General features: G+C 35.3%; 1 long non-coding RNA gene across 1 annotated transcript; it reads left to right on the top strand.

The window, feature by feature from the left end:
* The first annotated feature begins 5,571 nt into the window (after nucleotides 1-5,571).
* Nucleotides 5,572-20,022, top strand: LOC106029154 (uncharacterized). Its single transcript, XR_010039238.1, has 3 exons — nucleotides 5,572-5,712; nucleotides 7,458-7,642; nucleotides 19,433-20,022. It is a non-coding gene; the product is annotated as an uncharacterized LOC106029154 (long non-coding RNA).
* Nucleotides 20,023-23,810: the final 3,788 nt, after the last annotated feature.

The raw sequence follows: 23,810 nt of genomic DNA, 5'->3' as shown, positions 1-23,810 counted from the left end.
ATTCATTCTCATTGTAGTCACCTAAGTCACAAGTATTATATTGCTATCAGGATCACAACATAGTCCCTCCCAAAATATGAAGGATTGTTAAACCAAAAACAAGTAGCAGGAACTCTAAGATGGACATAGATTTGCAAAAATAACAAAGTACCCTGCCTGGTCCCCAAACCCAGCACCTCCTAGGAGGACCAAAGTTAACAGCAAAAGACAACTTTAAACTCATCTAGGCCCAGAACTTTACTAACAAGCCTTTATCTGCCACCTATCTGCCTTCGTGCAAACTGACATCCCTAGAGACTCAAATTCCTTTTTGCTGACCTTGTCACACCTGTTAACATGCATTGCTCTTTGCTGCAGTTGATGCATATACTGAAACCCAAAGCCACCTCTGTGAGAATATTTCACTCTCTACATGTTTGTCCCATTACAGCCTGTTGTTTTTCTCTTGTTAATCTGTCTCTCGTCGCAGGGGCCCATTTCAACTCAGAACCTCCAGTTGAAAAAGTTCACTTTCTCCCCACAAATTGAACTCTTCCTGGTGATTCTTTACAGCAAGTGTAAACTGTTTTTAGGAGGACAACAGCTGGTTTCACAATTAACTCTTGACTCTGAAGTTCATTCACAAAATGACAAAATTATTCTCATTTTAAGTGTATCAATAATTATTATGATATTTTATTCTATGCAGAAGAAAAATCTGTTGGATTCACTATTTCAGTTCAATTCAAGGTTTATTGGATAGTCACTCTTTGTCAGGTCTGATGCTAAGCAAATGAGACGAAAAGGCCAATAGTGGTATTTGGATACCAACAGATACAGGATTAAATTATGATTCTGATATCTATTATCTGGGATATTCTGACAGTTTATGCTAATGAAGTAGCTCTGGGGTTCTCTGTCAACACTTTGTGCTAATGAGGCAACTCAGGGTGGCATCTAGCCACCGCAGAAAGTTGGACCACATAAATAGAGGCTGAATTTTAAGCCAGTTCAAACTCAGAGGAGGGAGTTAGGAGAGGGTAGAGTTTGAACTTAACCACACTTCATCAATGATACCCGTGTAAGGAAATCTCAGGAGATCCCTGAACACTGACGCCTTGCTGTGTTTTCTAGAAGGGAAAATTGCACATCTCTAACTGTGTGGAGGCTTCCCATTTAGATCCTTCACCAGTTCACATTCTGTTTTCTGCATTTCTTACAGTGCATCGCCTTTGCTTGTAATAACCATGACTGTAAGTATAATTGGTTTCAGGGATTTATCTGGGTCTTTGTAGGGAATTTTTGAAAATGAGAGAAACCCCTCTCCAGTTTACAGTTGATGTCAGATTCTTAGACTAAATAGATAATCCAGTGAATTGTACCTTCAACCTTTGAGTCTGATTAATTCCAGATACTGAGCAACCTTCCTAGATTAATTTACTTATCTTTTAAGTCTCAGTCTTTATTTTTATAGATAAAACAGCAATACTTAAGTTATTGGTTATTAGGTAAAATAAAACATTGTGTAAAGTACCTATCATATACTGCCATTATAGGGGCTCAGCTAATATATCATTACTATTATTGGTTAGGAATTCAAAACTTAAGCCCTAACATTTTATCTTAATAAAAGAGAGACTCAGTAAAAATTGCTCTCATAGTACAGTAGCAAAGAATATGAAAATTTTCATGTAACAAATTTTGACTTGTCGGTTGGAAAAGAGAAATCCATCTGTGAATATCTTATCATTGGAGTCAATAACAACAGAGGAATCTTATTCCTATGACTAAACATTTCATCTTAATCTTTGAGCATTAGAATAAAAGTCTCATAAATATTCAAAATTTAAATAAAAAATATTACAAGAAATAGTTGAGAAAACCACCATGGAATAGCAGAAAACTCGGTGGGTCACCATTGTAGTCAGAGGTTGCAAGAATAATTACATACAGGACACATAATTTATAGTATAATTTATAATCATCACCCAAGGAGTCAAATACAAAGAAAGTGCAGGAAATCTGTCCACAACACTAAAGACCTAGAAAATTCAGCTGAGGGCCTGGATTCCATGGCAATAAACTGCCTGAGTGCAGCTGAAAACCTAGAGCCCAGGACAATGACTCATTCAAGTCTATTTCACAGATCTGTCCTAGGAAGGCCCAAAGGTCAGCAGTGAAAGCTAGAAAATCTGTGCCCACCAGATGAAAGCTTTGTGGAAGAAGCGCGTCTCTCAAGATAAAAACCAGGGCTCCCCCCAAATGTGCCACAGTCATCTTCAGCAGCAATGAGGTCCTGAGCTCCTCCAATGATGACAACAGCTGAGTTCAAATCAGGGATGTCAGCATAACAAGCTTCTTCAAGAGAACCTGTGCTTCCAAAAAACAACACTCCAGAGAAACTGAACAGTACTGTTCCTCTCTGGGTCTCCTTTTTATGCTGGCAACAGTCCTCAGGTGGGCCACCCACACTCAGTACCACACCTGGTGTGGTTCACCTGGTGTTTAAGTTGACCACCAGTTAGCAGTCCACTACAGTCCACCCCAGCCAACTTGATAACCATACACATTTCCTTAAACCATAGTCTCTAGTGGCAGATTTGTGAAAAGTTAACATGTCTTGGTGTATTCAGATTTACATTAACAGTTACATATATACAATTCTTATTACATTTATTCTAGCACCAAAAGCAAAATATTCAGAGTGACCAAAATTCAAGGTAAAGCACAATACTTTGATTGATTAGTCTAGTTACAAATATATAAAAACAACATTAAAATCAAATTAAAAGAACTATTACAATCACAATCCTTGCTTCCCATTAACTTTTAACATGACATGGCAAGACTAAAATACAAAGCTCTCCTGCAATTCAAATAAATTCTTCCTTTCAGGTGAAATAATTCAGTTCATTTTTCCATTTGCCTATTCTTCTCAATAATCACATTCTCCTCTGTTTAATCTTTGCAACCCACAGTTCCAGTGGGGCCTTCTCTTCAGTGAAATGTTTCAAATCACTCTACTGACACTTTGCTCTTAATTTCCAACTTAGATGTGGTAAAAAAAAAACAAAAAAAAAAAAGAAAGAAAGAAAGAGAAGAGAAGAAAAATACTCAGAAGTAACCATGCTACCATCCCAACAGTAGACTACACTGAAATTTTTCTACCACTCAAGTAATATCTCTAAATACAAGCAAAATGCAAACCAACTTTCAGCCAAAACACAATACACTCCTGAGATCTAGCAGCTGATGCAGTTCTTATCAGTAGAAGCCTCTTGAGCTTTATCTTACCCAGCAGCATTTCCACCAGTACTCTGATTTTCCAGGATCCAACCAGTCTCTAATATAGTTTACAGCATCCAAGGGTTGTCTTTTGGTCAGTCTCTCAAAAACTTTCTGAATTAATGTCCCAAGTTCTTAAGCCAATGGCCAGGCAATATCACAGCAACGACTTCACTCTCTCAGTACCAATTTTAGCCTTAGTTACTTTTCTCTCATTGCTGAGACAAAATACCTGATATCCAAAAGGAGACAAGAAAAAGTTTATTTAACTCACAGTTTGTGGAGGTTTCAGTCCACATCCAGCTAGCTCCAAGGCAAAGTGGCCCATGGCAAAAGAGCAGTAGTTCATGGGAGTAGGAAATAGCACAAGCAACAAGAGCAAAAGGGGAGGAGCAAGCCTCCTTCCCTCCCCTATAGCTACCTGCCTCTGGGCAGGCCCAGCACTCACACCACCAAACCCAGCACTAAACTAGACAATCAACCAATCACAAACGCTAGACTCAGTCACCTTCAAAAGGCCAGCCCCCATGATCACATGAGGCTTTGGAGGAACATTTAAACACAAACCATAGCAGTCAGAAACCTTACTCAGAGCTTTCATGTAAACATGATCTCTTTTCTGTTTCTCTTCTCTGATTCAGCAAGAGGCCAGTAAGAAAGTGACATTGTAATGCTTATTATGAGAGCCGCCAGTGTGACTACTAAATGAAGTGGTGCATGTGTAAGATCTCAGAAACTCATTTATTTGATGTACAAAATCCTTGATTTTGACACATGGTATTCTAATACAGATGTGAAATATTTTTGAGCAATGAGATATAAAATCCTAGTTATCTGAAGATAAGAAAAGTGGTATAAATCAAGTTACAATTTAGAAATGAACTAAGCTTGAAATCAAATCAGTGTTGCTTAAATATTTATCCTAAAGTATCCGAAAGAAAAATGAAGAGAGAGGCACATATCTGATACAAGCCAAATGAGTCCACATGGATGGTCTAGTTGATCTATAGACGTCTTTACATGTTTTTATATTTTGACTATCACTAGAACTATATTCCCAAGTGACAACTTTTGGCTGGAAATAAATGTACTTATTCCACCTCATATTTTCCAGTTCTTAGTCAAAACCTACCGTGAACAGAATATTTATGTCCTCTCAAAAATATATATGTTGACATTCTTATACCCAATAAAACTGTATTTGTAGACAAGGTCTGTAGGATGAAGTTGAAGTCAAATAAAGTCATGAGTGACTCTCATCCAATAGGAATTGTGTCCTCATTGAAAGAGACATCAGGGAACAGAGACCCTATGAGGACACTGTGAGAAAGTATCTATCTGTCTTCTAGCTAAGAGAAGAACAACCCATCCCTGCCTATAGAACCTCAGTTGTCTAGAGCCATAATCTTGTACTTCTCAAAATTCAAAAATCTGGAAAAAAATTGTTATTTGAAGCCACCCAATCTGTTATTTTATGGTGACCCAAACTGATGAATACAATTTTCATTTCCTCACTAATATCACCAACCTGTTGTATACGGGGAAGGGAGCCTCTTACTCATTTGACAGAGCTGAGGAGCTGTTAATTATTAGAGGTCAGAAGAAAGGTGATCATGGACCATGATGATCAGGACTGGAGGTAGATGTGAACCAGGATAGAAGAGCAAGGGCAGAGATCAAAGGACTGTTGTTAGGGAAAGAGAGGTTCACAGGTCAGGTGAGGCAGAGCAGTGGGAGGAATTACACTTCAGGTACCTCCAGTGCCTTGCAGTGACTCATGGACAGAAGGACTCGTGGTGATGAGTGTAGTCTGGTGCCCCGGCAGCCTGCCATGCAGGGTACAGTGGCCAAGAAGCTGCAGCTGACGCAGACTGGGTTTCCCCGTCACCTTACCCAAAGCAAGCCGTGAATGTTTCTGCTCTGTAATCACTGACACAGCTATCAGAAAAGCTTTATTTCTGGCTCCTATTGAAAGATAGATGATAATCTCATTCTGGTGAATGGATAACGTGACACTCATGGACATTTTGAGCATCAGGGTGAATACATTTGCACTAAGCAGAGGCCAAAAAATGTTCCTTTTCGTGCAGGGTGTTAAGTGTTCCTAACTCCCTGTTCCTACAGCAGGAAATGTTCAGCCTCCCTGTGACTGAAATGGAAATGAAGACTGGACTGTCAGGTGGGAATGACCACCAGGCGGAAATGCTGGTGGCCAGATATACGCAGTATTTTGAAACTTGCCTGTTAGAGTTCTATCAGGACACACAGAGAATGAGGTGAGTCCCAGACATCATTCCCTCTCTCTCTCTCTCTCTCTCTCTCTCTCTCTCTCTCTCTCCACTGTTTTTTATTACTACAGAGATGTGAGGAAGACAAGGTTGAATTGACAGGATGTGTAAGCAGATCTAACAGTACCAAGGAGAACTCATTTCCTTCCATATTTCTGAGGTTAGTGATACATTTGTATAACATTGTATTTTATTTTAAGGAAAAAGTAGAAGCCAACAGAGTCTATTTAATAAATTACTAATTTATTTAATACACTGTTTCATAAATAAATAGCAGTTAATAAACTAATGTGAGTTTGCTGACCATTTCAAGAATTACAAGAATTGCAAGAATTACAAGCTTCAGTGAATGTAAAATTTGCTTAGGAAAACAGGACACATACTTCTCAAATCTATGAATTCCTTTCTAACTAAAAATTAAAAGAACATTAGTGGGCAGGAGTACAGCTCAGTGGTGGCATTTTTTGCCTAACACACATGAATTACTGGATTTGACACCCAGTACTGGAGGGGGTTAAAAAAAAAAAAGAAAGAGCATTACTGACCGGTGATACCATACATTTTCAGATATGGGAAACGCTATGTTATGCAGGTATATCCTAGAGAAAATAAAACTTAAATATTTGGGTAAGAAAAGGAAGCAGAAGGGCAAAGGATTTAATCAGACAAACCTCTGCTTTAACTTTGAGATTTCCCATTACAAAATGGGGAAACTTGTGAACTTCTTATCATCTCAGTCCGGAAGTTGAAAAATCTGGCTCCAAACTGAATTCTAGCCTGATCTCCCACTGCTCCCTGTTTGTCAGTCACTCCAGACATGACCTGTGTGTTCAAACTGCCACATCATCTGTGGGGTTGTTCCCTCTGCATTTTGCGTGTGCTTCATAAAAATCTCTCCTCTGAGGGGCTGGGGATTTAGCTCAGTGGCATAAGCGCCTGGCTTGCAAGCAGGTAGTTGTGAGTTCAGTCCCTGGTACCCATAAAAAGGAAAAAGACAAAAAAAAAAAAAAAAAAAAATCTCTGCTCTGTTTGCCAGTGAATGTGGGAGGCCTTTTAAAAATCAGCAGGATATATTATAATAACTTATTTGATTTCCTATTAACTTGATTTGAAGTCCTGTAATACTCCCACTATCTCGTTTTGACTGATTAGACTCTGTTCCATTCTGTATGATAGTATCAAGTTTGAGGGTATAGGCAACTACTTTGAAGGCAATAAGATTCACTATGATGCCCATTCTGGTTTGACTATTATCTTCTTTGGAAGTCCTGTAGTGTTTACAAGGTTTAGGTTTTATTGGTCTTGTTCTCTACTGTTTTGTTCAACTTTATAATACCTAATGAGATAGACAATTCTTTTTAAGGAAGCAAGAGGCATTATGGTAACCACTGTCAATAACCTTGTACTCTGTTTTTACATCATGTGCTATGTCTATCCTTGGTTTTGACTGACAGCTTTGTTTTGCCATATTTGACTTTGTTCTCTTCCAAAAAAAAAGTAATAAGAACTAAGGAGTATAAAACACAAAATGTGTAAATTTTGTTGTAAAAAAGAGAGGGGAAAAAAAAGCACTCTAACGTATACAACTGCAAGTGTGTTTAGGGGTGTTAAATAGATGACCATATTAATGTTTTTGGTTGGATCATTGAACACAACTGTTTGCAGTCTCACTGTTTGAATGTCCACTTTGTATGCTTTGATACTGTGACTTGAGCAGCTGTCTCTAGGATGATAATTGTAATCTATTAACTGGTGATTTCTTGCTGGTTTTTTTTTTTTTTTTTTTTTTTTTTTTTTTTTTTTTTGTGGTTCTGTATTAATTGTACCCTTACACTGCTTTGTTTTGTTTTGTTTTTTCTCTTTTTCCTTTTAAATAAAATTTTTAAAAAATCTTAATCACTGAAGAAAACACTGCCTTGTGCTGATGGTGAACAGCTTCAGCAAGCTGTGGCTTTGTGTGGGAGATCCATACCCCTGATAAACTCCATCGATAACCTCTAATTCTTTACAACCAGTCACTGTCATTCCTTTGATGTTGTGAACCTCCCAGTAGAAGACAAACCTTACTCGTGTCAGGCGCTGCACCTCAGGTGAGCAACTCTGCAGGTTTTTTTGTTTATCACCAAGCAGGGTTCTAGGAAATGACTTTCACCACATGCTCCTTATCATCTTCTTTTGATTCTATGCTAAGCACAGTTGGGTGCAGAAATCTGTGTGTGCTCCTAGAAACTAGAACAATGCCTGGTGCACATTAATTTTATAGGGTAGTCCTTGAATGAATTATTGAAGTGTAACCAGTGAGAAGACTACTTTTTAAAATCAATGTATTCATGTACAGGATAGTAAGAATTTTTGAAATTGTACATTAGTGTCAAGTTGTAGAACATATTAAGCACCAGAGTGAAGAAGTTCTCTCATTTTAAAAGCACTAGGTAAGTATGATTTTACATTCTAAGCATGGGGTTACAGAATTATAGATGTAGTTTAGGAACATTTTTTCTAGGAGAATTTTTAAATCCATGTTAGGACAACTGACACACAAATATTTTTCAGTAGTCAAAACTTGAGATGGTAAATCCTTTTTCCAGGCTTTACTAAGTTGGAATGACCACTAATTACTAAGAAAAGGAGGTAACTGGAAGATGATGCCACGTCTTTCATGCTGGGTTAATAAAATGGCAATAATAAAGACAGAGATGCTGGACAGTGCGGTGTAGACCCCTACTCCCATTTGCACATGTTGTGTTTGTGCTGTCCACTGACTGTTGAGATACCAAATGGAAACAGTGATGGACAGCATCAGCACAAACTCTGCAAAAGAAATATTTTGAATGTCTGGTTCCTAACAACTAATTGGATTCTGGAAATTCAAAACTCAGGAAAGCAGTTTTGCTTTTAGCAAGGAATGGTGAGTATCTAAAAACGTTCTCTTCAACATATAAATAAACCACTTGGAATAATTAGGACAGTTGATGTTTGGGCCGGTTACTATAGCAAGATAAAAAAGAAACATCTAAGTGTGTTTGTGGTTTATGATAAAAGAGTTCTGTTAGCTCTGAAAGCTAACAGAACTGGAAGACGAGCACTTCCTTAGGAAACTGATGTTTTCATTATATGATCTGAATCTCATTGAAGAAGCAGGAATTTGCAAGGCGAAAATAGAACATTCAAAGCAAAAAAATGTAAACATAATGGTTCATAAAGTTTTACTAGCATAAGAAATTTGTATTTATGGTTATATAGAAGACATAGCTATGTAGAAGAGATGTGATATATATAAAGCAGGAAAAAAAAGGATCCACAACTGAGTTACAAGGAATGGCAGTTCACATACAGAGGTTGAAAATAATCCAAAAATAGTACACCCTGTAATACATGTAGCAGAATTATTTGAGCAGAATGAGAGCTGAGAAAATTGTCTTGGTGCTTGCCAAGAGCACATTTCCCATGAGTGGCAAAGAAGATACCAGATTGTCATTGAGAAGTGACTTGGTGGTGAAAAGTGGAAGCAGAAACCTAGAGCACATATTGAAGCTGTTTTACTATTAAAAAGGAGTGAACAGCACTGGTAAGATTCTATCCCCAAGTCAGGGTTTGTTGAGAACTGGGAGGTAGGGTTCTAAGAGCTGTGCCCAGACCACCAAGGACCCTGCTATCATGGAAATGTATTCACGGAAACGTGGAAACTGCTCATGTTAGAAGCAGAGAGAGACAAATACCAGAAGAGAAGCATTACGAGGCTGAATGAGGTGTGACAGATGGGGCTACTCTGCTGGGACAGGTGTGTGCTCCGGAAAGGGGAAGAAGAAACTGGGTGAAGAACTCTTTCTGAAATTTTAAATTCTCTGACTGCAGGATCTATCATGATGTAAGTTTGCAATGGCCTCATTAAGCATTTTTAGAGCTACAAATGCTGATTTTTTACTGCGATGCTTAATTTTTGTCTTAAGGGTTATCTGATGTTTCTTAATGTTTCTCTTGAACTGCTTTCCAAATTTGCTTCTCGGTCTTTTTCTACCATTATTTCAAATTTTTATGGGTTCATTTTAATATATTTATTTTGGTAATTAGACTTGAATCAGCTTAGAATATATATGTTTTTTAATGTTAGAATTTCCATTTTTATCTAAAATATTGCCAAATGACTTCTTTCCAACTTTGAAAAAAACCCCATGATAACCTGTAGTTTTCAATGATAAAGTCAAGTAATCTCTGAATAAATATGAATTGTTACCATAAATATAACTATAACATTAAAAGTCACTTATTTTGCAGTTGAATACAATTATATACAATATTCCATTAACCATGATTTTTAAGTTATTTTAAACCAAAATAATTTTTTCAAGAAAATTTATTATCTAAAAGCTTTCTTATCTGGATGTAGTGGCATATAGCTATAAAACTAGCTCCTGAGAGGCTGAGGCAGGATGATTGCAGTCTCCTATCCAGAGACTTAGTAAGAACTTGTCTCAAAATTTAAAAAGGGAATATAGGAATGTATTTCAGTAAATTCTGGGTTCAATGCCAAATACCACACACACACACACACACACACACACACACACACATACACACGCGCACCACAGAATACAAACACCTTTCTTTTACCCATTCAGTATAAAGCAATTCAGTGGGGATTCTATGCCTTATATTCTAGGTAAACGTTCTCTTTCCTGGTTTCCTGGTTTCTGGTCTAGTTGTGGTACATACATGAAATACAAGCATATCAAGGGGACTTTCTCGAGTATTTCAATGAAAAGTAGCATCTCAGAAAAAAATATGCTGAAATAAATGATTAACTTTCTACCCAATCTTCAAATGCTGTCACTTGAAGGATTTTTTTCTAAAGCAAAAAGGCAAGTGAGTGGCACCCTCTTTAGTAGATTGTTAGTTGTTTCCCGATTCCGTTGCAGCCTTTTTCTCCAAATCTCCTGGTTATAGGCTCACTGTTTTCTATTTTCCTTTGAAGGTTGTGTCCGTATAATTAAATAGCTGACAATGGACTGTTAATGAAATGTCATCCTCAACTCTTCTTTCATATGGTTAGAAAGAAATGACTTCTCTTGAAGTTCCATTTTTGTGCATCATATCTGGAAACGATTTGCTCCCAAGATTAACTCTTTTTCTTTCTGGAAGTACTTGTCCTGGCTTTGAATGTACCTTGCTATCTTCTTCTGAGTTAAAGACTCTCTTCTCGATATTAGGTGCAAGACAATGCCATTTTCCTCTAGTGTTTAACACTAACAGCTTAATTCTTAAAATCCCCCTATTTGCCATTTAATACAAAACTTTCTGCTTTCTAAGCTATTCTAATGAGATGGAAGTTATTTTAAAGGCCTATTTCTCCCTTCTATATATTTTTTTAAAAAGTTTTTATAACTTGACAATATTGTGTAAGCAAAGCATTAGAGAAATCAGAAAACCAAAAAAGGGGAATAGTGAAGTTGGATAGGAATTTCCCAACAGGGGTAGGATTTGATATATGAGCTGTAATCAAGTTTCATCAAGTGAATGCTAAATTGCCCAATGTATTTCAATGCAATTTTTCATATATATATCATACTTCTTGCAATAAACAGCCAGTTACACAAAATTTTCTTGTTTACAAGAAAGTAAATCTTGCTCATCTAATCAGATTATGAAAATGAAATCCCAGAACATCTTTGTATTTCAAAAATTTTGCTAGTCTCACAAAAGATAAAATTAAAATATTTTACATTACAAAAATAGAACACCAGGCCTTCAAATTTCTAAGTCTTAATTGTAATTTTTATTACTATACATATGTTTGCTGATGATTTGTGCATTTACTATAAGGTATTAACATTTCTTCAAAGAATATGTCTTAGATACAAATGAATCTGAGTTTCTGAGTCGTAACTCTTCCAATTACTAGTAAGACTATTCAAACAGCATATGACTATACATACAACTTTCTAAAGCTTCATGATAAAATGGAGTCGAAATTACCTATTATAATGTGTAAAACAAAATAACATGTTATGATTTGTATCTGAATGTCCCCCTAAAGCTTCATTACGTTATAGAGGAAGCTGACCTTTCAAATATGGCTGCATATAGAGCTTGTGATTTGTTTATTGTCTAGGGCTGGGACTGTTGATGTGAGTGTTGCACCCACTGTGGAGAGGACATCCTGCATGCAATACAAGGAAGGAAAAGCATATTGCTTCTCCCTTTTGCCCTTTTACTCTTGTCACTTTTGGGGTCTGCTACAGCCACCATGAATGGTTGCCCCTCAGCCATGCTGCCCTGCCTTAGAGCCAGCTGCTTATGGACTGAAACCTCCACAACCTATAAATAAAGCTAAATAAACTTTTGTTCCCCTTCAATTGGGCTTCAGATATTTTGTCTCAACAATGAGGGAAAAGTAAGCAAGACAATGTGTAAAATAATTAATGAAATAGGATTATTGACATGCTTGGCGTACAATCAATATTATTCCACCCTACAGAGAAACATTTGTTTAAATTGTTTACTTTTTAAAAATCAGACTATTGTGGTATCCCATCATTGGAGGTTCAGATTAAAATGAATAGTTTAAGTTTTTATGTTAGTTTTATGTCTCCATTAAAAGGCAATGAAACAACACAAATGCAAATGCTTATATGTTCCACCTTCAGTTATCAGTTTAGGACACTATTCACCTATTCTAATGACACTGACTTTGCATATATATTTTAAATATTGTCATTTGGGATTTCTTTCATGATTTTGTCTTGAAATACTTTATTGATGCTAAATACATTTTCTGTATGAAAAATTTTAAAAGAAATATCCATAAATAATTCATTAAAACAGTAAGAGATACTTTGATGAATAAAACTAAGCCACACTAATTTTATCATATAAAAAAGTCTAATATTGGGGCTGGGAATTTAGCTCAGCGGCTTAAGCGCCTGCCTTGCAAGCACGTGGTCGTGAGTTTGATCCCTGGTACTGGTAAAAAAAAAAAAAAAGTCTAATATTAAAAACTTGAACCAGTATGAATTATAAATTAACTTTATTCACTATATGCACATATATCTTTTAAGTCATATGAAAGTGTATCTATTTTTACAAAGAGACAGATGAAAGAATAGAAAATTTATTGTATAAATTTTGAATATATGCCTGTGAGATAACTATTGTTACAGCCAAATAAACACATATGAGTCAACACGCAAAACACAGTTGTTAAGATGAAATTGGGAAACATTCTCTTTAATATAAGAAGGCATGTTTTGTAGTCATTTTAGAAACTATTCATAAAGCATCTGTTCAGTATTCTTAGCTGTGCTATTGGACACTTTACCCCCTGAAATTTAGATGTTCCTGTGAAAAATCCTAAACTGAATGGAAAAATAATTAGCTTTTCCTCAAAACTATTGAGTCACTGTTAATTGCTTAAAAATATAGTTGATATCACAAGGTCAAAGATTCTAAATTGGTATCTACCACTGTTTCATTTCTGCTAAGTGTGTCATTGTATTTTTTTAATTTTTCAGTTTAACAAGAACAATAATAAAAATAGTGAAACAAAATTTCAGAACATTGTGATGTTTACACATGAGTCTGGTTTATCTCACTTATGAGTATGGTCTCAAATTGCATCCATTTACCTATAAGAGTCTTGAGTTTATCCTTCTTTGTAGCTGGATGTTATAAAAATACCACAACTTTTATATCCATTCTTGGATCGATGGGGATTGTGCTATGCCCAAGACTTAACTATTACAAAGACAAACATCACTATGATATGATATGATGTTTTTTAATTGTTCTGAGAAAATACCAGAAGGGGTATAGCTAGGTTAAATGGGATTTCTAATCCTAGTTTGTAGATGTGCCAATCTATACTTCCACCAACAGTGGAGAAGGGTTCCTCCCCCCATATCCCTACCGGCACTTCTTATTGGTTGATTTATAGATTGTAGCCATTATTCCAGAGGTGAGATGGGATTTCAGTGTTGTTTTAATCTGCATCTCTTGAATGCACAATGAAGTTGAACATTTTTTCACATATTTCTTTGGCATTTCTATTTCTTCATCTGAGAAGTGTGTATTCATCTCAGGTGCCCATTTTTGGACTTGGTCTCTGAATTTGAGGAGTCTGGCTTTTTTCAATTCTTTATATGTTTTAGATATAAGTCCCTTGTCTGAGGGACAATTGGCTATAATATTTCTGTGGATTGTGTTTTCACTCTGTTGTTGGTTTCCTTTGATGCACTAAACATTTTATTTTATTGTCTTTTTCATTTTTATCGGTACCGGGGATTGAACTCACGACTGCTTGCTTGCAAGGCAGGTGCTTATGCCACTGAGCTAAATCCCCAGCCCCCTACTAAACATTTTAATGAGACCCCTGTTGCTGATTCTTTGAAGTACAGACTGGGTTTTGTCCATGAACTCTCTATGTACCTCTATGTGTTCAATATTTTTCCTACCTCGTCCTCCAGTAGATTCAGTGTTTCTATTTTCATATTTAGATCTTCAATCCATTTTTACTTTAGTTTAGTACACTGAGATAGAAATGGGTCTAGTTTTGGTCTTTGGCATATTGTAAGCCAGCTTTTCCAGCATCATTTATTAAAGAGGCTATTTTTCATACAGTGAACATGCTTGCACCTTTTGTCAGAGATAAGATGGCTGAGTGTCTTTGTAGTTAGTTGTGTGTGCATCTAATAATCTGTTCCTCTGATTCTAGTTTGTTGTTGTTGTTTGATTTTATTATAGTAGCTGTGCTGATTTTATTATAGTAGCTTTGTAGTACAATTTCAAGTCAGGGATTGTGAGGACTCCTGCCTAGCATTTTTGCTCAGAATTGCCTTTGCTATTCTAGATCTCCTCTGTTTCCAATTGAATTTTAGGAATGTTTTTTCTAGGTTTGTGAGGTACACTAATGATATTTTGGTCAGGATTGCTTTAAATCTATCTGTACAAGAATTTTGGGAGTATTGCCATTTTCACTATGTTGGCTCTTCCTATCCATAAGCAAGGGATATCTTTCTGTTCCCTGATATCCCCTTTGATCTCTTTTTCACAGTACTGTAATATTCAGTATATAGGTCTTTTACTTCCTGGGAGATTATTTCTGATCCAAGTTCTTTTATAGCTTCCTGGAATTGTTTATTTCAGTTATTATCATTTCAGGAATTTCAAGTGTACGGCTTACATTTTCTTCTATATCCATGACTCCTAGGCTTGCTTGGGATTGCTCCTAGGCTGGAAGTTTGAGATTGCGTTTTGCTCTTTCGTTTTGTCATTATCCTGTATTTCTGGGTTTCGAGCGATGCCCCAAAGTATCCCCCATGCTCTGGGAATCACCTGGCCCACTTTTGGGCAGACTGCAGGCAACTTCTAGGCTTGGAGGTTGCTGGATGTAGCCCTGTTAGGCCTGTGGGCATCTCCTGTGCATCCTCCGGTGATTTGGGATGCTGGGTGTGGTCTTACTGCCTGGGAGCAAAGTTCCAAAGCTTCCTTGTGTGCTGGGATTCAACTCACACAGGTTCAGCTCTTGGGCAGGTCTTTGGCTTCCTTTGTTACACTGACTTCTAAGTATTTATTTCATTATTTTACATGGTATCGTGAAGAGTGTGGTTACCCTAATTTCTTGCTCAGTGTGTTTATCGTTTGTGTACAGGAATGCTACTAATTTTTGAGTGTTGTCTTTATATCCAGCTATGCGGCTGAATGTTTCTGAAATCTAGAAATCTTTTGGTGGCATTTTTGGGGTCTTCTATATAAAATATTATGTATTTCACAGTACTGTAATATTCAGTATATAGGTCTTTTACTTCCTGGGAGATTATTTCTGATCTAATGATAATTAACTTTTTCCTTTCCTACCCTCATTCCTTTTATTTCTCTCTTTTCTTGCTGTAGCTAGTGTTTCCAAAACAATATTTAAAGATAGTGGATATCCTTGACTTGTTCCTGATTTTAGAGTGGAAGCTTTCAGTTTTGAACATTTAGTATGGTATTACTGTTGGTTTTTCATAGATGGCTTTCTATAACATTGTGGTGAAGACCATCTATTCTGATTTTCTGTAGGGTTTTTATCATGAATGGATGTTGAACTTTGTCAAAATCTTTTTCTGCATCTATAGAGATTGTGTGATTTTTTTTTTAAATTTTGAAGGTAGGACAATACAACAAAACAAGACAGAACAAAGCTAATCAAGACAATGCAGTGAAATTGGTACAGTGTTACACAAGGGAGAAAACTGATTACAACATTTATGACATCCTGACCTAAGTAGTACAGATGGTAATAATAATGATTTCAAGTGTAGTTTAACTACTGACAAACTATGGTAACCATTATCATGCAACTTCGTACCACAGGTGCAAACTCTGATGTTATATAACAAAATGAAACATATACCATGTACTTGCCTGCAATATTTTTTTCCTTAGTGGAGTGATTTTATGCTGCTGTTGTGTGGGGTGTTTAGATGGGTATGGACAGGGTAAGGTGAGAAACGAGGTGAAATATAGTAGACTCAAGGCTGGAGGTCAAAGGATAAACCACTTGAGTTTTGGGAAAATGGAGGCCACAGGAGGAAAAGTGTGAAATAGAATTTGAAGGAGTAATCAGAGAGGGAAGAGATGATGTTTACTCCCTTGAAAGTTTAAAGTCAAAAAGTAGGGGCTGGGGATTTAGCTCAGCGGCATAAGCGCCTGCCTTGCAAGCAGGCAGTCGGGAGTTCAATCCCCGGTACCGATAAAAAGGAAAAAGACAAAAATAAAATAAAATTGAAAAAAAAAAGTCAAAAAGTAGCTGAGGAAAGAAAGATCAGTAGAAGAAAAAAAGAAAGATAGGAAACCTAAACAGTGAAAAAATAGGAGATAAAAGGAAAAAAGAAAAACAATGGAGACCAAAAAAGAGGAGGAAAAAAAAGAAAAGAAAAAAAATGCTACAAAATACAAGACAAAACAAAAGAACTTCCAACCAGACAGGAAAATGACAGCCAATCATAAGAACAAGGGGGAATAAAAGTAAAATATTTTTAGTAAAGTATCTCTGGTGCTTACAGATAGTGTTTCTGTCAGATTCCAGAAATGTGCTATGGACTCTGGCCAAGTCTGCCATGGCAGTCAGCTGGGTACAGAGCTGACTGTGACCTTCGGATGTCAGGGCTGGGACTGGTCTTCTGTTGGTGGAGTTCTCCAGATCCCAACAGCAGCATCTTCACTGCTGCTTCCGACACTTCCTCACTGCTGGCCTTGCGATCACTCTGCAGCCAAAGGTGTGTGTGAGCCTCTGTGTCTGGGTCTGGCTGGCCTGGGTCTCAGTGGTTCCATTATTGACTTTGCAAGCCTAAAGCCAGTACTCTGAGCAACTACGTAGAGGACAACATTATGCAATATAGTAACTATTGTACATTTCCTACTGGGCTATCAATGTTTCAATTCATTTTATTGTTCTGTTTTTTTTCTCTTTAAAATTAAGTTTTAAGAAAATATCTATTTTAAAAAGCAATCAATTATGTTTTCAAAAAAAATTTTAGTCCTTCTTGAAAAATCATAAAACTATAGCAAATAAGTAATAAATATTTATATATAACTTGCTTTGCTCGATGTCTAGTTGAAAACATTTAAATATTCAATGATTTGTTTTTTAAATTGTAAAAGCAGAAACCACATTTTCCTACTGCATATCCAAAGCCTTGGAAATAATCTCTGGTACATAGTTACTTACTAAATGTTGTTTGAACTGACCTGGACTTACAATCTATCCAGCATGAGTCTGAAATAGGTGAAAATCTAAGTAAATACAGTACTATGTTATGGATTAATATTTTAAATCTAAATGATAGCAAGAATAATAACATCAATAGTATTTAGAATACTGCAAATATAAAAGATCATACACGGACAAAAAAGGAAATATTTTTATTTTGTACTTGCAATGAGAATTTTTGTAGAAAAGCACTTCCTTTTCTTCTGATCGTGCTTGTATATTTGTTACATTCCTAGGGTTTAGTGAGTAGTGAGATTTTTGGTTAACTTTATATGAAATGCTTCAGCAAACTGTGCTCTTTAGAGGAAAAAAAAAACCACATCCAAACTGTTTTTGAAATACTCTGCTGAAAGTATGGACCTACATAAATATTAATTTTCAGGGAAACTTTCAGGGAAAGAATAAAATTCAAATTTTATTTTGATACATTATTGGTTATAGACTAGGAATGCAGTACCCAAGATGATAAAAGATCATTTCACTGGCTAACAAATCACTAGATTTAGTAAAAGTCACCAAAAAAATGACTAATAGCTACAGTGTAAAACCAACTTAACAGTTCGTTTCTGTGCAGTCTCTCCTATCAGAGTGGAAAAGATTTCCTTCTATCAGTTATCAGTGCCATGACTGATTCATATAGAGTTGGTTCTCATGAAACCAGCTTTGCTGCTGGAGATTTAATCTCCTAATGGTGTGAGGAACATTCCATCCCATTGCTTAACATGAAAGGGAAACTTGCAATTTGTGAACTGCATAACAGAAAATGAGACTAAGTACAAAAGACAAATAAGCTAGATAACATTTCTGATTTTTAAAAGATAACATTTGCAAAAGCACCAAGATATTATGTCTTGCCCAGGATCTCTCTCTACATTCTTGTTAGCATAACTTAAAAATTTAAAGTTGCTTAATCAAAAATTAGAAGAGGGTGCTAAACACAAAAACTGGACTCTTCAAGTTAGAGCCCTGAGTCCTGAAGGATTTAAGCATTTTGAAAGGGATTTCAGAATAGTGAATTCCTGTATTTTCCTACAATACACACACACACACACACACACACACACACACACAACAGCATTCACAAAGAAAATAATGTAATCCAATGACTATTTCAAGACTTTAACAGAACACCTAAAATATTTTGGCCAGTACTATATTAGATATCCCTAAGCAATTGTTGGTCTAATTGATACATTAACAGTACATCAGAAATAAGACAACTTATGAATTATACCACATTCCATTTCTCTTGTTCATTACCCCACACTTAATGAAATGAAAGCAGAATGATCTTATTTTAATGAAACCATTAAGCTGTTCTTAAATAGTACCTGGTACATAAAACTCTATATTTTATATTCTAACTAATAACACTACTTTTGACATCCTTCATAGAATATGCCAATAGCTACTGTATGAATAGACTGTCATGGTGGGAAAATTAAGTTAGTAAAAATCATCTCAGTTGTAAGTACTTTTCACTAGACATAACTTTTCATTTTAAGAAGCCACATACAGCTAAAAGAAAAGTATCATTATGCATTTGCAAATTAGCTGAATCCATGTTAAAAGAAATTTTGATCATTGTATGGTGAAGACATTGGTGAAATTCTTTCAGGAAGAAAATTCTACATCATTATTAGCCTCTCTCTCACTCTCTCTCTCTTTCTATATATATATATAGATAGATAGATAGAGAGAGAGAGATAGATATAGATTTAGATATAGATATATAGATATAGATATATATTTATATAGATATCTATATATCTATATATATAGATATCTATATATCTATATCTAAATCTATATCTATATATATATATATATATAGATATGTATATATATATATATATATATATATCTGTATTAGCCTGTATTGCCCTAAAATTACTTTCTAAATTATTTGGATATAAAGAAGATGCCAACTTAATATCTTGATCTTTCTCTTTGGGCGCTAGGAATTGAAACCAGAACCCCATGCTTGTTAGGTAAGCTCTCAGCCACTGAGCTGCATTCCCACACCATTACTTTTTAATACTTATTTTAAACCAAATTATGGTATATTAGTGTTTTCTTCATGAACACAATATATAAACATTTGTGCAAGGGAAGTTACTGGATATCTTTACAGGTTCACAGTAAGGAGAGCTGCATGGCTGTCTGCATGGTGGGGAGCCAGAGGATGTGGGAGCTGTTCAAGCCATGATGCTGGAAGCCACAGAACAAGAGGGATTGAGAATACAGTGCCATTCTGAGACCGAAGGACTGGAAGCTTCCTGGAGTTTCTATGTCAGTTCACATAGAAAAGCAAAAGAAGCTGAGCTCTGCTGTCCATAGGCCATGGTACTAGCAAAAGATGCACCCGCTCAAGCAGAATGAAGCTTTTGAACTGCAGGTTAACTTTCTCTTTCTTTCAGATGTATTGCATCCATCTGCAAGTCCATTGGATGGTGCAACCCATCAACAGGGTGGGTCTTCCTCCCTCAGTTTGCTGGCCTACATGTCTATGATCTCTGGAAGCATTCCACAGACATACTCAGAACTGGACTTTTCTAAGCTGTTAAGCATCTCTTAATTTAATCATTGACAATCACAATAATTGTCACAAGAACCAAAGTTAATTATGTACTTTATCTTAGGGAGTAGAATTATGTTTTCTTATTGATCCATCATGCCTTTTTTGTGCTTTTCAAGTTTTCTACAAGGAGTATAAATTGCCTAATAAAATAAAATATATACACACACACACATATATATATATATATATACATATATATATACATATGTTTACATCTAAATTGTAATCTAAATTGTAAATAATAAGACCATATATTAAAATACTAATGATGAACAATATGTTTATTCCTGATAATTATTTCATATTCTTAAGGTGAGATAAGCATATTTTTAACTTAGAGAGTAAGGTTTATTATTATGAGTAAAATAATTGAACATAATAAATTAGAATGAGCTAATATATAGAAAAAGATATTAAATAGTTATCATGTTTTCTATAAACAGAAGAACGAATACAATTTGCTTTTTTGATAGTCATAATAGTTGAGTTAAGCATAATTGATTAATTTGGGAAATGAAATCTGAGAAATGTTAAATAAGTGATAAATACTTTTGTTCTCATTAGACTGGAGCAGAGAACATGAATTCTGAAAGCAAGCGAAGTACATACAACTATCTTGACTGAATAACGGGCTTGGCATTCTGGTGTTGGAGTGAATTCTTGTAGTGTAACCTGTGAAGAACTATGCTCTTTTCCACCTGTTGAACTGCACATAGAAAAGCACCCTTGCTTGAATAATTTTTTATTTGAAGGCTTAAATCATAAAAATTAGGCTAAAGTGCTCTATATTACCCACCATTGTACCTCAGAGCTAATCCTGATTCCAATTGGCATTCACTAAGAAGGCAGAAAATTGAGGCAATTATTGAAAATTATTGGGTTTTAAACACACTGTACTCAACTCTCTCCTCCTACCCTTCACAATCACATGCAAATCCTTTTTACTAGGGAAATAATAATGTCTTAGCACCAAAGAAGCTAGATTTCTGGTTATTTTATTTGTATATAACATATATTAATTTGATTTTGATGTATCAAATAGATTGCTATTTGTCCCACAAAAGACTATATATTAACTTATTTTTCCCAGAATCAAAATCACTGTTCACTATCGAACATTCTTCATATATCAGTATATACCATATTTGCCTACACACTAAAAAATTCATCTCAAATCCTACCTCCTTGAAGCCTTTCCTAACTTCTCCCAGCAAACCTCTGATTTTCCTCTCTCGTTCTCCATTTTGTCATACAATTAAACATCCACTCTGCCTATTGGTATGGTGATGTATACAAGCTGCCTACTGCAATAAGTACATGGGATAGCTTAGAGGCAAATTCATCTCTCTTCTCCAAATCAACCCCAATAACCTACCTGCACATTGCTGAATTTAATTGAAAAAATAAATATTCCCTCGGCTTAGTAACTCTTAGAATAAAAATATCCTCTTACTAATTGTACAGAAATAATTTCTCTTGTTACGTATTTCTTTTGATTCAAGTAAGATTCAAGGATGTATTAATATGAAATAGTAAACTACATAATTTTAAATGGACTGCTATCTTTTACTAATATTCTCTAAGAAAATTTATGCTTTAAAGTGATTTGGCATGTACAATAACAAATCAAATTAAAAAAAAATCAAATTTAAATTTGTATCTACTGCCTGAGTTTGACTATTCATAAATCACATGCTGCTTGAAATATGATAAAATCTTTATGGAACAACAAAGTTATCATGGGCAAAATTAGCTTTTAATGTTCTTATATAAATTAAAAATAGAAAAATAATCCTGTGTGGGATTATATTCAAAGATGAGTTTTCACAAGCAAATCAAATTCTTTTTGGAATCATTATTATATATTTAATTTTACTATATTTTAGTTTAAACTTATTGATACAATGTAAGTATATATAATGGCCATGTTAATTATAGGGTATTTGTATTGGTTTATGATATGTCTTGGTCCCTCTTTTTTTCTCCCCATTCCCATCTCCTCTCTTCAAACCCCCTTATTTTGCTCATTTACCAAAGTTGGGTTTTAGTTTATCCTTCTGTTCTTACATTTTTCTTTCCCTTTCTTCCTTTGCCCTCCTTGTTCCGTACTACCCTTTTTGTTTTGAACAGTTTCTTCATTATATTTCTTGCACATTTATGTTATTTACATTTTCAGTTTCTCACATCAGAGAGATAATGCAATATCTATACATGTGTATCTCATCTATTTCATTTATGCTTATCGCCTCAAGATTCATCCATTTAGCTATAAATGTCACAGTTTTACATCTCTTTCTGCCTGTGAAATAGCCCATTTTATAAAAACCACATCTTTTTCATCCATCATTGGTCGATCAGTATTTGGGCTGCTCCCAAGATTTAGCTATTACAAACTGTGCCTCTATAAACATAGGGCATGTATATAACCATGGTATGATGCTTTTAATACTTCTTGGAAGAGATCCAGTAGAGGAATAGCTGGATCAAATGGGACCAGTTGTCTTAGTTTTTGAGAAAACTCCACAGTGACTTCCACAATGGTTGTACCAACCTACACTCCCACTAAGATTGGAGGATTACTTTTTCTTTACAGCCAGCCAGCTTTTGTTTTTAGTTGTTTACTTCATAATAGGCATTCTTTCTGGGGTGAGATAGAATCTCAGTATTGTTTTAATTTGCATCTCTTGAATGACCAGTAATGTGGAATATTTTTTCATATATTTATTTCTTGTTTGTACTTCTTTATCTGAGAAATGTCTATTCATCTCTAAAGCCCATTTTTGCATTGGAATTTTGAATTTAGAGAGTCTGGCTTTTTTTCAATTTTATTGTAGATACGTGTGCTTTGTCTGAAGAACAGCTGGCATAAGTATTTTCCCACTCTGTGGGTTGTCATTTCACTCTGTTGGTGATTTCTTTTGCTGTGCTCAAGTTTTTTAATGATATCCCTGTTGATTCTTTGTAGTAGCTCCTGTGTGATTGGGGTTTTGTTCACAAAGTCTTTGTTTACACTTGTTTCTTCCAGAGTTCTACCTATTCTGTTTTAGAAGATTTAATATTTCTGTTTTAATATTTAGATCTTTGATCAATTTTGATTTTAGTTTAGTGCACAGTGATAGACACGGTGCAAATTTAGTCTTTGGCATGTGGAAAGTCAGTTTTCCCAGCACTATTAATTAAAGAGGCTATCCTTCTGGTGAATATGTTCGGCCCCTTTGTCAAATATCAGCAGGCTGAGTGAGTTTGAAGTGCTTTCTGCATCTTCAAGTGTGTTCCATTGATCATTAAGGCTGTTTTTTCCCCACTACCATGCTGATTTTATCACAGTAGCTCTATAGTATCATTTCAAGACAGCGATCGTGATTTCCCACAACTCCACCTAAAGAGTTCTAAATTTAATAACTCAAATCAATAGAGTAGCTGAATATAAAATCAACACTCAAAAATCAATAGCATTCCTTTACACAGAAAACACTTTCACTGAGAGAAAGTAGGGAAACAACACCCTTAATAATAGTATCAAAAGAAAAGAAATATTTAGCAGTCTTCTAACAATGGAAGTAAAAGATCTCTACATTGAAAACTACAGTACTCTGAAAAAGGAGATCGAAGAAGATATCAGGAAATAGGAAGATATCCTTTCCTCTTGGATAGGAAGAACCAACATAGTGAAAATGGCAATACCCCCAAAACTGGTGTACAGATTTAGTGCAATATCAATCAAAATACCATTCTCACACATCATAGAACTAGAGAAAGCATTCCTAAAATTCATTTGAATCAAACTCAAATTTTTAATAAAAATTATTAATCTCTTATCATTGTCTAAGACATGGCTCATATATATATGAAAATTGATAATTTATCAAAGATTTTCACTAACATCAGTTAGTGAAAATTCTGTTCTTATTGTGTGCAAAAACTTACCAAA

Source organism: Cavia porcellus, unplaced genomic scaffold (assembly GCF_034190915.1).
Source record: "Cavia porcellus strain 051 isolate PalLab524CR breed Dunkin Hartley unplaced genomic scaffold, mCavPor4.1 scaffold_14, whole genome shotgun sequence".
Lineage (NCBI taxonomy): Eukaryota > Metazoa > Chordata > Mammalia > Rodentia > Caviidae > Cavia > Cavia porcellus.
This window is presented reverse-complemented; position numbering and strand designations above follow the sequence as displayed.